This window comes from Epinephelus lanceolatus, chromosome 12 (genome assembly GCF_041903045.1).
Source record: "Epinephelus lanceolatus isolate andai-2023 chromosome 12, ASM4190304v1, whole genome shotgun sequence".
Classification (NCBI taxonomy): domain Eukaryota; kingdom Metazoa; phylum Chordata; class Actinopteri; order Perciformes; family Serranidae; genus Epinephelus; species Epinephelus lanceolatus.
This window is the reverse complement of record NC_135745.1, coordinates 6,102,450-6,115,262: the sequence shown is the minus strand read 5'-3', so window position 1 is coordinate 6,115,262 and position 12,813 is coordinate 6,102,450. Positions and strand designations below refer to the sequence as shown.

The 12,813-nt window shown below is 46.9% G+C and overlaps 15 non-coding genes and 14 pseudogenes across 15 annotated transcripts; all 29 read left to right on the top strand.

Annotated features, from left to right (window-relative positions):
• The first annotated feature begins 264 nt into the window (after positions 1-264).
• On the top strand, positions 265-378 carry LOC144465919 (U5 spliceosomal RNA). Its single transcript, XR_013492997.1, has one exon. It is a non-coding gene; the product is annotated as a U5 spliceosomal RNA (small nuclear RNA).
• Positions 379-520: 142 nt separating this feature from the next.
• Positions 521-701, top strand: LOC144465179 (U2 spliceosomal RNA; annotated as a pseudogene).
• Positions 702-1,146: 445 nt separating this feature from the next.
• On the top strand, positions 1,147-1,261 carry LOC144465469 (U5 spliceosomal RNA). Its single transcript, XR_013492611.1, has one exon. It is a non-coding gene; the product is annotated as a U5 spliceosomal RNA (small nuclear RNA).
• Positions 1,262-1,402: 141 nt separating this feature from the next.
• Positions 1,403-1,583, top strand: LOC144466172 (U2 spliceosomal RNA; annotated as a pseudogene).
• A 445-nt stretch (positions 1,584-2,028) lies between these two features.
• Positions 2,029-2,142, top strand: LOC144465457 (U5 spliceosomal RNA). The gene has a single exon (XR_013492600.1). It is a non-coding gene; the product is annotated as a U5 spliceosomal RNA (small nuclear RNA).
• A 142-nt stretch (positions 2,143-2,284) lies between these two features.
• Positions 2,285-2,465, top strand: LOC144466379 (U2 spliceosomal RNA; annotated as a pseudogene).
• A 445-nt stretch (positions 2,466-2,910) lies between these two features.
• LOC144465456 (U5 spliceosomal RNA) lies at positions 2,911-3,024 on the top strand. Its single transcript, XR_013492599.1, has one exon. It is a non-coding gene; the product is annotated as a U5 spliceosomal RNA (small nuclear RNA).
• Positions 3,025-3,166: 142 nt separating this feature from the next.
• LOC144465227 (U2 spliceosomal RNA) lies at positions 3,167-3,347 on the top strand (annotated as a pseudogene).
• A 445-nt stretch (positions 3,348-3,792) lies between these two features.
• LOC144465490 (U5 spliceosomal RNA) lies at positions 3,793-3,907 on the top strand. The gene has a single exon (XR_013492630.1). It is a non-coding gene; the product is annotated as a U5 spliceosomal RNA (small nuclear RNA).
• Positions 3,908-4,048: 141 nt separating this feature from the next.
• On the top strand, positions 4,049-4,229 carry LOC144466182 (U2 spliceosomal RNA; annotated as a pseudogene).
• Positions 4,230-4,674: 445 nt separating this feature from the next.
• On the top strand, positions 4,675-4,789 carry LOC144465544 (U5 spliceosomal RNA). The gene has a single exon (XR_013492678.1). It is a non-coding gene; the product is annotated as a U5 spliceosomal RNA (small nuclear RNA).
• Positions 4,790-4,930: 141 nt separating this feature from the next.
• LOC144466378 (U2 spliceosomal RNA) lies at positions 4,931-5,111 on the top strand (annotated as a pseudogene).
• Positions 5,112-5,556: 445 nt separating this feature from the next.
• LOC144465918 (U5 spliceosomal RNA) lies at positions 5,557-5,670 on the top strand. The gene has a single exon (XR_013492996.1). It is a non-coding gene; the product is annotated as a U5 spliceosomal RNA (small nuclear RNA).
• A 142-nt stretch (positions 5,671-5,812) lies between these two features.
• LOC144466376 (U2 spliceosomal RNA) lies at positions 5,813-5,993 on the top strand (annotated as a pseudogene).
• Positions 5,994-6,438: 445 nt separating this feature from the next.
• On the top strand, positions 6,439-6,553 carry LOC144465468 (U5 spliceosomal RNA). The gene has a single exon (XR_013492610.1). It is a non-coding gene; the product is annotated as a U5 spliceosomal RNA (small nuclear RNA).
• Positions 6,554-6,694: 141 nt separating this feature from the next.
• Positions 6,695-6,875, top strand: LOC144466171 (U2 spliceosomal RNA; annotated as a pseudogene).
• A 445-nt stretch (positions 6,876-7,320) lies between these two features.
• LOC144465543 (U5 spliceosomal RNA) lies at positions 7,321-7,435 on the top strand. The gene has a single exon (XR_013492677.1). It is a non-coding gene; the product is annotated as a U5 spliceosomal RNA (small nuclear RNA).
• A 141-nt stretch (positions 7,436-7,576) lies between these two features.
• LOC144466375 (U2 spliceosomal RNA) lies at positions 7,577-7,757 on the top strand (annotated as a pseudogene).
• A 445-nt stretch (positions 7,758-8,202) lies between these two features.
• Positions 8,203-8,315, top strand: LOC144465733 (U5 spliceosomal RNA). Its single transcript, XR_013492846.1, has one exon. It is a non-coding gene; the product is annotated as a U5 spliceosomal RNA (small nuclear RNA).
• Positions 8,316-8,458: 143 nt separating this feature from the next.
• On the top strand, positions 8,459-8,639 carry LOC144466374 (U2 spliceosomal RNA; annotated as a pseudogene).
• Positions 8,640-9,084: 445 nt separating this feature from the next.
• On the top strand, positions 9,085-9,198 carry LOC144465917 (U5 spliceosomal RNA). Its single transcript, XR_013492995.1, has one exon. It is a non-coding gene; the product is annotated as a U5 spliceosomal RNA (small nuclear RNA).
• A 142-nt stretch (positions 9,199-9,340) lies between these two features.
• LOC144466373 (U2 spliceosomal RNA) lies at positions 9,341-9,521 on the top strand (annotated as a pseudogene).
• A 445-nt stretch (positions 9,522-9,966) lies between these two features.
• On the top strand, positions 9,967-10,081 carry LOC144465467 (U5 spliceosomal RNA). The gene has a single exon (XR_013492609.1). It is a non-coding gene; the product is annotated as a U5 spliceosomal RNA (small nuclear RNA).
• Positions 10,082-10,222: 141 nt separating this feature from the next.
• On the top strand, positions 10,223-10,403 carry LOC144466372 (U2 spliceosomal RNA; annotated as a pseudogene).
• Positions 10,404-10,848: 445 nt separating this feature from the next.
• Positions 10,849-10,962, top strand: LOC144465455 (U5 spliceosomal RNA). Its single transcript, XR_013492598.1, has one exon. It is a non-coding gene; the product is annotated as a U5 spliceosomal RNA (small nuclear RNA).
• Positions 10,963-11,104: 142 nt separating this feature from the next.
• On the top strand, positions 11,105-11,285 carry LOC144465225 (U2 spliceosomal RNA; annotated as a pseudogene).
• A 445-nt stretch (positions 11,286-11,730) lies between these two features.
• LOC144465940 (U5 spliceosomal RNA) lies at positions 11,731-11,842 on the top strand. The gene has a single exon (XR_013493016.1). It is a non-coding gene; the product is annotated as a U5 spliceosomal RNA (small nuclear RNA).
• Positions 11,843-11,986: 144 nt separating this feature from the next.
• Positions 11,987-12,167, top strand: LOC144466126 (U2 spliceosomal RNA; annotated as a pseudogene).
• A 445-nt stretch (positions 12,168-12,612) lies between these two features.
• On the top strand, positions 12,613-12,727 carry LOC144465610 (U5 spliceosomal RNA). The gene has a single exon (XR_013492738.1). It is a non-coding gene; the product is annotated as a U5 spliceosomal RNA (small nuclear RNA).
• The last annotated feature ends 86 nt before the right edge of the window (positions 12,728-12,813 follow it).

Genomic DNA, 12,813 nt, shown 5'->3' with positions numbered 1-12,813 from the left:
GTCTCAAATGGCTGTAAAACATGACAACTGGAGTAAAAGCCAATCAACAGCAAAATGAAGTCTCAAAAAATACAGCGAGATTTGCACTTTTAATTGGCAGAAAAACACAGGACAGAGAGGAAATATTGCCACGGTGATATTGTGGGCAGGGGTAGGGGAATGGGTGTGGCCTGGGATTTGGATCGCGGGGCAAGTCAGGCGTACCGTGAGTGTTTTGACTGGGACGACTAGGGTCTTTGGCTGTTCTTCATCAAAGGGCTGTACTTACTCTGGTTTCTTTTCATAACGCACAAGTCTTTCGCCTTTTACTAAAGACTTCCGTGGAAAGGAACACCAATGCATTGAAGCTATTTTTGGCAGGCTTTGTCATTTGGTTTAGTCTTGTGCTTTTGTGAAGATCAGAAAAGCCATTTTAAGCCTGAGCTAGATTTAGGTGTTTGATGCCCAGTGAAAAGTATTGCACTGTGACAAGTGACACTTGTGCCTGAAGATTGCGTTGGGCAGCTAACGGTTGGGCCACATCACTTTTCGGCCTTTTGGCTGTAGTAAATGTTCTCATCAGTTTAATATCTGATATGTCCTCAATAAGACGACAGCATTAAACATATGTTTTTTGTGTCGGGGGCTGAAAAAGGGGCTTGCTCCGTTCACTCCACGCATCGACCCGGTATTGCAGCGCTGCTGGAAATGGCGCACCCTTCTCCTGCCTTGTGGACAACCAAATATCGACGCAAACGGAGCGGCCCATTGCTCAAATTGCCATTGGACTGAGAAACAAATGAGTCCCACTGGATGCTGTCTTCATGGCCTGGCGTTGTGGCAAAATAGGCTCTGTTGACTCCTCATCACCCATGTCCCTTGGCGAACCTCATTGGGCTCCCAGTCTCAAATGGCTGTAAAACATGACAACTGGAGTAAAAGCCAATCAACAGCAAAATGAAGTCTCAAAAAATACAGCGAGATTTGCACTTTTAATTGGCAGAAAAACACAGGACAGAGAGGAAATATTGCCACGGTGATATTGTGGGCAGGGGTAGGGGAATGGGTGTGGCCTGGGATTTGGATCGCGGGGCAAGTCAGGCGTACCGTGAGTGTTTTGACTGGGACGACTAGGGTCTTTGGCTGTTCTTCATCAAAGGGCTGTACTTACTCTGGTTTCTTTTCATAACGCACAAGTCTTTCGCCTTTTACTAAAGACTTCCGTGGAAAGGAACACCAATGAGTTGAAGCTGTTTTTGGCAGGTTTTGCCGTTTGGCTGAGCCTTGTGCTTTTGTGAAGATCAGAAAAGCCATTTTAAGCCTGAGCTAGATTTAGGTGTTTGATGCCCAGTGAAAAGTATTGCACTGTGACAAGTGACACTTGTGCCTGAAGATTGCGTTGGGCAGCTAACGGTTGGGCCACATCACTTTTCGGCCTTTTGGCTGTAGTAAATGTTCTCATCAGTTTAATATCTGATATGTCCTCAATAAGACGACAGCATTAAACAATAGTTTTTTGTGTCGGGGGCTGAAAAAGGGGCTTGCTCCGTTCACTCCACGCATCGACCCGGTATTGCAGCGCCGCTGGAAATGGCGCACCCTTCTCCTGCCTTGTGGACAACCAAATATCGACGCAAACGGAGCGGCCCATTGCTCAAATTGCCATTGGACTGAGAAACAAATGAGTCCCACTGGATGCTGTCTTCATGGCCTGGCGTTGTGGCAAAATAGGCTCTGTTGACTCCTCATCACCCATGTCCCTTGGCGAACCTCATTGGGCTCCCAGTCTCAAATGGCTGTAAAACATGACAACTGGAGTAAAAGCCAATCAACAGCAAAATGAAGTCTCAAAAAATACAGCGAGATTTGCACTTTTAATTGGCAGAAAAACACAGGACAGAGAGGAAATATTGCCACAGTGATATTGTGGGCAGGGGTAGGGGAATGGGTGTGGCCTGGGATTTGGATCGCTGGGCAAGTCAGGCGTACCGTGAGTGTTTTGACTGGGACGACTAGGGTCTTTGGCTGTTCTTCATCAAAGGGCTGTACTTACTCTGGTTTCTTTTCATAACGCACAAGTCTTTCGCCTTTTACTAAAGACTTCCGTGGAAAGGAACACCAATGAGTTGAAGCTATTTTTGGCAGGCTTTGTCATTTGGTTTAGTCTTGTGCTTTTGTGAAGATCAGAAAAGCCATTTTAAGCCTGAGCTAGATTTAGGTGTTTGATGCCCAGTGAAAAGTATTGCACTGTGACAAGTGACACTTGTGCCTGAAGATTGCGTTGGGCAGCTAACGGTTGGGCCACATCACTTTTCGGCCTTTTGGCTGTAGTAAATGTTCTCATCAGTTTAATATCTGATATGTCCTCAATAAGACGACAGCATTAAACATATGTTTTTTGTGTCGGGGGCTGAAAAAGGGGCTTGCTCCGTTCACTCCACGCATCGACCCGGTATTGCAGCGCCGCTGGAAATGGCGCACCCTTCTCCTGCCTTGTGGACAACCAAATATCGACGCAAACGGAGCGGCCCATTGCTCAAATTGCCATTGGACTGAGAAACAAATGAGTCCCACTGGATGTTGTCTTCATGGCCTGGCGTTGTGGCAAAATAGGCTCTGTTGACTCCTCATCACCCATGTCCCTTGGCGAACCTCATTGGGCTCCCAGTCTCAAATGGCTGTAAAACATGACAACTGGAGTAAAAGCCAATCAACAGCAAAATGAAGTCTCAAAAAATACAGCGAGATTTGCACTTTTAATTGGCAGAAAAACACAGGACAGAGAGGAAATATTGCCACGGTGATATTGTGGGCAGGGGTAGGGGAATGGGTGTGGCCTGGGATTTGGATCGCGGGGCAAGTCAGGCGTACCGTGAGTGTTTTGACTGGGACGACTAGGGTCTTTGGCTGTTCTTCATCAAAGGGCTGTACTTACTCTGGTTTCTTTTCATAACGCACAAGTCTTTCGCCTTTTACTAAAGACTTCCGTGGAAAGGAACACCAATGAGTTGAAGCTATTTTTGGCAGGCTTTGTCATTTGGTTTAGTCTTGTGCTTTTGTGAAGATCAGAAAAGCCATTTTAAGCCTGAGCTAGATTTAGGTGTTTGATGCCCAGTGAAAAGTATTGCACTGTGACAAGTGACACTTGTGCCTGAAGATTGCGTTGGGCAGCTAACGGTTGGGCCACATCATTTTTCGGCCTTTTGGCTGTAGTAAATGTTCTCATCAGTTTAATATCTGATATGTCCTCAATAAGACGACAGCATTAAACATATGTTTTTTGTGTCGGGGGCTGAAAAAGGGGCTTGCTCCGTTCACTCCACGCATCGACCCGGTATTGCAGCGCCGCTGGAAATGGCGCACCCTTCTCCTGCCTTGTGGACAACCAAATATCGACGCAAACGGAGCGGCCCATTGCTCAAATTGCCATTGGACTGAGAAACAAATGAGTCCCACTGGATGCTGTCTTCATGGCCTGGCGTTGTGGCAAAATAGGCTCTGTTGACTCCTCATCACCCATGTCCCTTGGCGAACCTCATTGGGCTCCCAGTCTCAAATGGCTGTAAAACATGACAACTGGAGTAAAAGCCAATCAACAGCAAAATGAAGTCTCAAAAAATACAGCGAGATTTGCACTTTTAATTGGCAGAAAAACACAGGACAGAGAGGAAATATTGCCACAGTGATATTGTGGGCAGGGGTAGGGGAATGGGTGTGGCCTGGGATTTGGATCGCGGGGCAAGTCAGGCGTACCGTGAGTGTTTTGACTGGGACGACTAGGGTCTTTGGCTGTTCTTCATCAAAGGGCTGTACTTACTCTGGTTTCTTTTCATAACGCACAAGTCTTTCGCCTTTTACTAAAGACTTCCGTGGAAAGGAACACCAATGAGTTGAAGCTGTTTTTGGCAGGCTTTGCCGTTTGGCTGAGCCTTGTGCTTTTGTGAAGATCAGAAAAGCCATTTTAAGCCTGAGCTAGATTTAGGTGTTTGATGCCCAGTGAAAAGTATTGCACTGTGACAAGTGACACTTGTGCCTGAAGATTGCGTTGGGCAGCTAATGGTTGGGCCACATCACTTTTCGGCCTTTTGGCTGTAGTAAATGTTCTCATCAGTTTAATATCTGATATGTCCTCAATAAGACGACAGCATTAAACATAAGTTTTTTGTGTCGGGGGCTGAAAAAGGGGCTTGCTCCGTTCACTCCACGCATCGACCCGGTATTGCAGCGCCGCTGGAAATGGCGCACCCTTCTCCTGCCTTGTGGACAACCAAATATCGACGCAAACGGAGCGGCCCATTGCTCAAATTGCCATTGGACTGAGAAACAAATGAGTCCCACTGGATGCTGTCTTCATGGCCTGGCGTTGTGGCAAAATAGGCTCTGTTGACTCCTCATCACCCATGTCCCTTGGCGAACCTCATTGGGCTCCCAGTCTCAAATGGCTGTAAAACATGACAACTGGAGTAAAAGCCAATCAACAGCAAAATGAAGTCTCAAAAAATACAGCGAGATTTGCACTTTTAATTGGCAGAAAAACACAGGACAGAGAGGAAATATTGCCACAGTGATATTGTGGGCAGGGGTAGGGGAATGGGTGTGGCCTGGGATTTGGATCGCGGGGCAAGTCAGGCGTACCGTGAGTGTTTTGACTGGGACGACTAGGGTCTTTGGCTGTTCTTCATCAAAGGGCTGTACTTACTCTGGTTTCTTTTCATAACGCACAAGTCTTTCGCCTTTTACTAAAGACTTCCGTGAAAAGCAACACCAATGAGTTGAAGCTATTTTTGGCAGGCTTTGCCATTTGGCTTAGCCTTGTGCTTTTGTGAAGATCAGAAAAGCCATTTTAAGCCTGAGCTAGATTTAGGTGTTTGATGCCCAGTGAAAAGTATTGCACTGTGACAAGTGACACTTGTGCCTGAAGATTGCGTTGGGCAGCTAACGGTTGGGCCACATCACTTTTCGGCCTTTTGGCTGTAGTAAATGTTCTCATCAGTTTAATATCTGATATGTCCTCAATAAGACGACAGCATTAAACATATGTTTTTTGTGTCGGGGGCTGAAAAAGGGGCTTGCTCCGTTCACTCCACGCATCGACCCGGTATTGCAGCGCCGCTGGAAATGGCGCACCCTTCTCCTGCCTTGTGGACAACCAAATATCGACGCAAACGGAGCGGCCCATTGCTCAAATTGCCATTGGACTGAGAAACAAATGAGTCCCACTGGATGCTGTCTTCATGGCCTGGCGTTGTGGCAAAATAGGCTCTGTTGACTCCTCATCACCCATGTCCCTTGGCGAACCTCATTGGGCTCCCAGTCTCAAATGGCTGTAAAACATGACAACTGGAGTAAAAGCCAATCAACAGCAAAATGAAGTCTCAAAAAATACAGCGAGATTTGCACTTTTAATTGGCAGAAAAACACAGGACAGAGAGGAAATATTGCCACGGTGATATTGTGGGCAGGGGTAGGGGAATGGGTGTGGCCTGGGATTTGGATCGCGGGGCAAGTCAGGCGTACCGTGAATGTTTTGACTGGGACGACTAGGGTCTTTGGCTGTTCTTCATCAAAGGGCTGTACTTACTCTGGTTTCTTTTCATAACGCACAAGTCTTTCGCCTTTTACTAAAGACTTCCGTGGAAAGGAACACCAATGCATTGAAGCTATTTTTGGCAGGCTTTGTCATTTGGTTTAGTCTTGTGCTTTTGTGAAGATCAGAAAAGCCATTTTAAGCCTGAGCTAGATTTAGGTGTTTGATGCCCAGTGAAAAGTATTGCACTGTGACAAGTGACACTTGTGCCTGAAGATTGCGTTGGGCAGCTAACGGTTGGGCCACATCACTTTTCGGCCTTTTGGCTGTAGTAAATGTTCTCATCAGTTTAATATCTGATATGTCCTCAATAAGACGACAGCATTAAACATATGTTTTTTGTGTCGGGGGCTGAAAAAGGGGCTTGCTCCGTTCACTCCACGCATCGACCCGGTATTGCAGCGCCGCTGGAAATGGCGCACCCTTCTCCTGCCTTGTGGACAACCAAATATCGACGCAAACGGAGCGGCCCATTGCTCAAATTGCCATTGGACTGAGAAACAAATGAGTCCCACTGGATGCTGTCTTCATGGCCTGGCGTTGTGGCAAAATAGGCTCTGTTGACTCCTCATCACCCATGTCCCTTGGCGAACCTCATTGGGCTCCCAGTCTCAAATGGCTGTAAAACATGACAACTGGAGTAAAAGCCAATCAACAGCAAAATGAAGTCTCAAAAAATACAGCGAGATTTGCACTTTTAATTGGCAGAAAAACACAGGACAGAGAGGAAATATTGCCACGGTGATATTGTGGGCAGGGGTAGGGGAATGGGTGTGGCCTGGGATTTGGATCGCGGGGCAAGTCAGGCGTACCGTGAGTGTTTTGACTGGGACGACTAGGGTCTTTGGCTGTTCTTCATCAAAGGGCTGTACTTACTCTGGTTTCTTTTCATAACGCACAAGTCTTTCGCCTTTTACTAAAGACTTCCGTGGAAAGGAACACCAATGAGTTGAAGCTGTTTTTGGCAGGTTTTGCCGTTTGGCTGAGCCTTGTGCTTTTGTGAAGATCAGAAAAGCCATTTTAAGCCTGAGCTAGATTTAGGTGTTTGATGCCCAGTGAAAAGTATTGCACTGTGACAAGTGACACTTGTGCCTGAAGATTGCGTTGGGCAGCTAACGGTTGGGCCACATCACTTTTCGGCCTTTTGGCTGTAGTAAATGTTCTCATCAGTTTAATATCTGATATGTCCTCAATAAGACGACAGCATTAAACAATAGTTTTTTGTGTCGGGGGCTGAAAAAGGGGCTTGCTCCGTTCACTCCACGCATCGACCCGGTATTGCAGCGCCGCTGGAAATGGCGCACCCTTCTCCTGCCTTGTGGACAACCAAATATCGACGCAAACGGAGCGGCCCATTGCTCAAATTGCCATTGGACTGAGAAACAAATGAGTCCCACTGGATGCTGTCTTCATGGCCTGGCGTTGTGGCAAAATAGGCTCTGTTGACTCCTCATCACCCATGTCCCTTGGCGAACCTCATTGGGCTCCCAGTCTCAAATGGCTGTAAAACATGACAACTGGAGTAAAAGCCAATCAACAGCAAAATGAAGTCTCAAAAAATACAGCGAGATTTGCACTTTTAATTGGCAGAAAAACACAGGACAGAGAGGAAATATTGCCACAGTGATATTGTGGGCAGGGGTAGGGGAATGGGTGTGGCCTGGGATTTGGATCGCGGGGCAAGTCAGGCGTACCGTGAGTGTTTTGACTGGGACGACTAGGGTCTTTGGCTGTTCTTCATCAAAGGGCTGTACTTACTCTGGTTTCTTTTCATAACGCACAAGTCTTTCGCCTTTTACTAAAGACTTCCGTGAAAAGCAACACCAATGAGTTGAAGCTATTTTTGGCAGGCTTTGCCATTTGGCTTAGCCTTGTGCTTTTGTGAAGATCAGAAAAGCCATTTTAAGCCTGAGCTAGATTTAGGTGTTTGATGCCCAGTGAAAAGTATTGCACTGTGACAAGTGACACTTGTGCCTGAAGATTGCGTTGGGCAGCTAACGGTTGGGCCACATCACTTTTCGGCCTTTTGGCTGTAGTAAATGTTCTCATCAGTTTAATATCTGATATGTCCTCAATAAGACGACAGCATTAAACATATGTTTTTTGTGTCGGGGGCTGAAAAAGGGGCTTGCTCCGTTCACTCCACGCATCGACCCGGTATTGCAGCGCCGCTGGAAATGGCGCACCCTTCTCCTGCCTTGTGGACAACCAAATATCGACGCAAACGGAGCGGCCCATTGCTCAAATTGCCATTGGACTGAGAAACAAATGAGTCCCACTGGATGCTGTCTTCATGGCCTGGCGTTGTGGCAAAATAGGCTCTGTTGACTCCTCATCACCCATGTCCCTTGGCGAACCTCATTGGGCTCCCAGTCTCAAATGGCTGTAAAACATGACAACTGGAGTAAAAGCCAATCAACAGCAAAATGAAGTCTCAAAAAATACAGCGAGATTTGCACTTTTAATTGGCAGAAAAACACAGGACAGAGAGGAAATATTGCCACGGTGATATTGTGGGCAGGGGTAGGGGAATGGGTGTGGCCTGGGATTTGGATCGCGGGGCAAGTCAGGCGTACCGTGAGTGTTTTGACTGGGACGACTAGGGTCTTTGGCTGTTCTTCATCAAAGGGCTGTACTTACTCTGGTTTCTTTTCATAACGCACAAGTCTTTCGCCTTTTACTAAAGACTTCCGTGGAAAGGAACACCAATGCGTTGAAGCTATTTTTGGCAGGCTTTGGCGTTTGGCTGAGCCTTGTGCTTTTGTGAAGATCAGAAAAGCCATTTTAAGCCTGAGCTAGATTTAGGTGTTTGATGCCCAGTGAAAAGTATTGCACTGTGACAAGTGACACTTGTGCCTGAAGATTGCGTTGGGCAGCTAACGGTTGGGCCACATCACTTTTCGGCCTTTTGGCTGTAGTAAATGTTCTCATCAGTTTAATATCTGATATGTCCTCAATAAGACGACAGCATTAAACATATGTTTTTTGTGTCGGGGGCTGAAAAAGGGGCTTGCTCCGTTCACTCCACGCATCGACCCGGTATTGCAGCGCCGCTGGAAATGGCGCACCCTTCTCCTGCCTTGTGGACAACCAAATATCGACGCAAACGGAGCGGCCCATTGCTCAAATTGCCATTGGACTGAGAAACAAATGAGTCCCACTGGATGCTGTCTTCATGGCCTGGCGTTGTGGCAAAATAGGCTCTGTTGACTCCTCATCACCCATGTCCCTTGGTGAACCTCATTGGGCTCCCAGTCTCAAATGGCTGTAAAACATGACAACTGGAGTAAAAGCCAATCAACAGCAAAATGAAGTCTCAAAAAATACAGCGAGATTTGCACTTTTAATTGGCAGAAAAACACAGGACAGAGAGGAAATATTGCCACGGTGATATTGTGGGCAGGGGTAGGGGAATGGGTGTGGCCTGGGATTTGGATCGCGGGGCAAGTCAGGCGTACCGTGAATGTTTTGACTGGGACGACTAGGGTCTTTGGCTGTTCTTCATCAAAGGGCTGTACTTACTCTGGTTTCTTTTCATAACGCACAAGTCTTTCGCCTTTTACTAAAGACTTCCGTGGAAAGGAACACCAATGCATTGAAGCTATTTTTGGCAGGCTTTGTCATTTGGTTTAGTCTTGTGCTTTTGTGAAGATCAGAAAAGCCATTTTAAGCCTGAGCTAGATTTAGGTGTTTGATGCCCAGTGAAAAGTATTGCACTGTGACAAGTGACACTTGTGCCTGAAGATTGCGTTGGGCAGCTAACGGTTGGGCCACATCACTTTTCGGCCTTTTGGCTGTAGTAAATGTTCTCATCAGTTTAATATCTGATATGTCCTCAATAAGACGACAGCATTAAACATATGTTTTTTGTGTCGGGGGCTGAAAAAGGGGCTTGCTCCGTTCACTCCACGCATCGACCCGGTATTGCAGCGCCGCTGGAAATGGCGCACCCTTCTCCTGCCTTGTGGACAACCAAATATCGACGCAAACGGAGCGGCCCATTGCTCAAATTGCCATTGGACTGAGAAACAAATGAGTCCCACTGGATGCTGTCTTCATGGCCTGGCGTTGTGGCAAAATAGGCTCTGTTGACTCCTCATCACCCATGTCCCTTGGCGAACCTCATTGGGCTCCCAGTCTCAAATGGCTGTAAAACATGACAACTGGAGTAAAAGCCAATCAACAGCAAAATGAAGTCTCAAAAAATACAGCGAGATTTGCACTTTTAATTGGCAGAAAAACACAGGACAGAGAGGAAATATTGCCACGGTGATATTGTGGGCAGGGGTAGGGGAATGGGTGTGGCCTGGGATTTGGATCGCGGGGCAAGTCAGGCGTACCGTGAGTGTTTTGACTGGGACGACTAGGGTCTTTGGCTGTTCTTCATCAAAGGGCTGTACTTACTCTGGTTTCTTTTCATAACGCACAAGTCTTTCGCCTTTTACTAAAGACTTCCGTGGAAAGGAACACCAATGAGTTGAAGCTGTTTTTGGCAGGTTTTGCCGTTTGGCTGAGCCTTGTGCTTTTGTGAAGATCAGAAAAGCCATTTTAAGCCTGAGCTAGATTTAGGTGTTTGATGCCCAGTGAAAAGTATTGCACTGTGACAAGTGACACTTGTGCCTGAAGATTGCGTTGGGCAGCTAACGGTTGGGCCACATCACTTTTCGGCCTTTTGGCTGTAGTAAATGTTCTCATCAGTTTAATATCTGATATGTCCTCAATAAGACGACAGCATTAAACATATGTTTTTTGTGTCGGGGGCTGAAAAAGGGGCTTGCTCCGTTCACTCCACGCATCGACCCGGTATTGCAGCGCCGCTGGAAATGGCGCACCCTTCTCCTGCCTTGTGGACAACCAAATATCGACGCAAACGGAGCGGCCCATTGCTCAAATTGCCATTGGACTGAGAAACAAATGAGTCCCACTGGATGCTGTCTTCATGGCCTGGCGTTGTGGCAAAATAGGCTCTGTTGACTCCTCATCACCCATGTCCCTTGGCGAACCTCATTGGGCTCCCAGTCTCAAATGGCTGTAAAACATGACAACTGGAGTAAAAGCCAATCAACAGCAAAATGAAGTCTCAAAAAATACAGCGAGATTTGCACTTTTAATTGGCAGAAAAACACAGGACAGAGAGGAAATATTGCCACGGTGATATTGTGGGCAGGGGTAGGGGAATGGGTGTGGCCTGGGATTTGGATCGCGGGGCAAGTCAGGCGTACCGTGAGTGTTTTGACTGGGACGACTAGGGTCTTTGGCTGTTCTTCATCAAAGGGCTGTACTTACTCTGGTTTCTTTTCATAACGCACAAGTCTTTCGCCTTTTACTAAAGACTTCCGTGGAAAGGAACACCAATGAGTTGAAGCTATTTTTGGCAGGCTTTGTCATTTGGTTTAGTCTTGTGCTTTTGTGAAGATCAGAAAAGCCATTTTAAGCCTGAGCTAGATTTAGGTGTTTGATGCCCAGTGAAAAGTATTGCACTGTGACAAGTGACACTTGTGCCTGAAGATTGCGTTGGGCAGCTAACGGTTGGGCCACATCATTTTTCGGCCTTTTGGCTGTAGTAAATGTTCTCATCAGTTTAATATCTGATATGTCCTCAATAAGACGACAGCATTAAACATATGTTTTTTGTGTCGGGGGCTGAAAAAGGGGCTTGCTCCGTTCACTCCACGCATCGACCCGGTATTGCAGCGCCGCTGGAAATGGCGCACCCTTCTCCTGCCTTGTGGACAACCAAATATCGACGCAAACGGAGCGGCCCATTGCTCAAATTGCCATTGGACTGAGAAACAAATGAGTCCCACTGGATGCTGTCTTCATGGCCTGGCGTTGTGGCAAAATAGGCTCTGTTGACTCCTCATCACCCATGTCCCTTGGCGAACCTCATTGGGCTCCCAGTCTCAAATGGCTGTAAAACATGACAACTGGAGTAAAAGCCAATCAACAGCAAAATGAAGTCTCAAAAAATACAGCGAGATTTGCACTTTTAATTGGCAGAAAAACACAGGACAGAGAGGAAATATTGCCACAGTGATATTGTGGGCAGGGGTAGGGGAATGGGTGTGGCCTGGGATTTGGATCGCGGGGCAAGTCAGGCGTACCGTGAGTGTTTTGACTGGGACGACTAGGGTCTTTGGCTGTTCTTCATCAAAGGGCTGTACTTACTCTGGTTTCTTTTCATAACGCACAAGTCTTTCGCCTTTTACTAAAGACTTCTGTGAAAAGCAACACCAATGAGTTGAAGCTATTTTCGGCAGGCATTGTCATTTGGCTTAGCGTTGTGCTTTTGTGAAGATCAGAAAAGCCATTTTAAGCCTGAGCTAGATTTAGGTGTTTGATGCCCAGTGAAAAGTATTGCACTGTGACAAGTGACACTTGTGCCTGAAGATTGCGTTGGGCAGCTAACGGTTGGGCCACATCACTTTTCGGCCTTTTGGCTGTAGTAAATGTTCTCATCAGTTTAATATCTGATATGTCCTCAATAAGACGACAACATTAAACATATGTTTTTTGTGTCGGGGGCTGAAAAAGGGGCTTGCTCCGTTCACTCCACGCATCGACCCGGTATTGCAGCGCTGCTGGAAATGGCGCACCCTTCTCCTGCCTTGTGGACAACCAAATATCGACGCAAACGGAGCGGCCCATTGCTCAAATTGCCATTGGACTGAGAAACAAATGAGTCCCACTGGATGCTGTCTTCATGGCCTGGCGTTGTGGCAAAATAGGCTCTGTTGACTCCTCATCACCCATGTCCCTTGGCGAACCTCATTGGGCTCCCAGTCTCAAATGGCTGTAAAACATGACAACTGGAGTAAAAGCCAATCAACAGCAAAATGAAGTCTCAAAAAATACAACGAGATTTGCACTTTTAATTGGCAGAAACACACAGGACAGAGAGGAAATATTGCCACAGTGATATTGTGGGCAGGGGTAGGGGAATGGGTGTGGCCTGGGATTTGGATCGCGGGGCAAGTCAGGCGTACCGTGAGTGTTTTGACTGGGACGACTAGGGTCTTTGGCTGTTCTTCATCAAAGGGCTGTACTTACTCTGGTTTCTTTTCATAACGCACAAGTCTTTCGCCTTTTACTAAAGACTTCCGTGGAAAGCAACACCAATGAGTTGAAGCTATTTTTGGCAGGCTTTGCCATTTGGCTTAGCCTTGTGCTTTTGTGAAGATCAGAAAAGCCATTTTAAGCCTGAGCTAGATTTAGGTGTTTGATGCCCAGTGAAAAGTATTGCACTG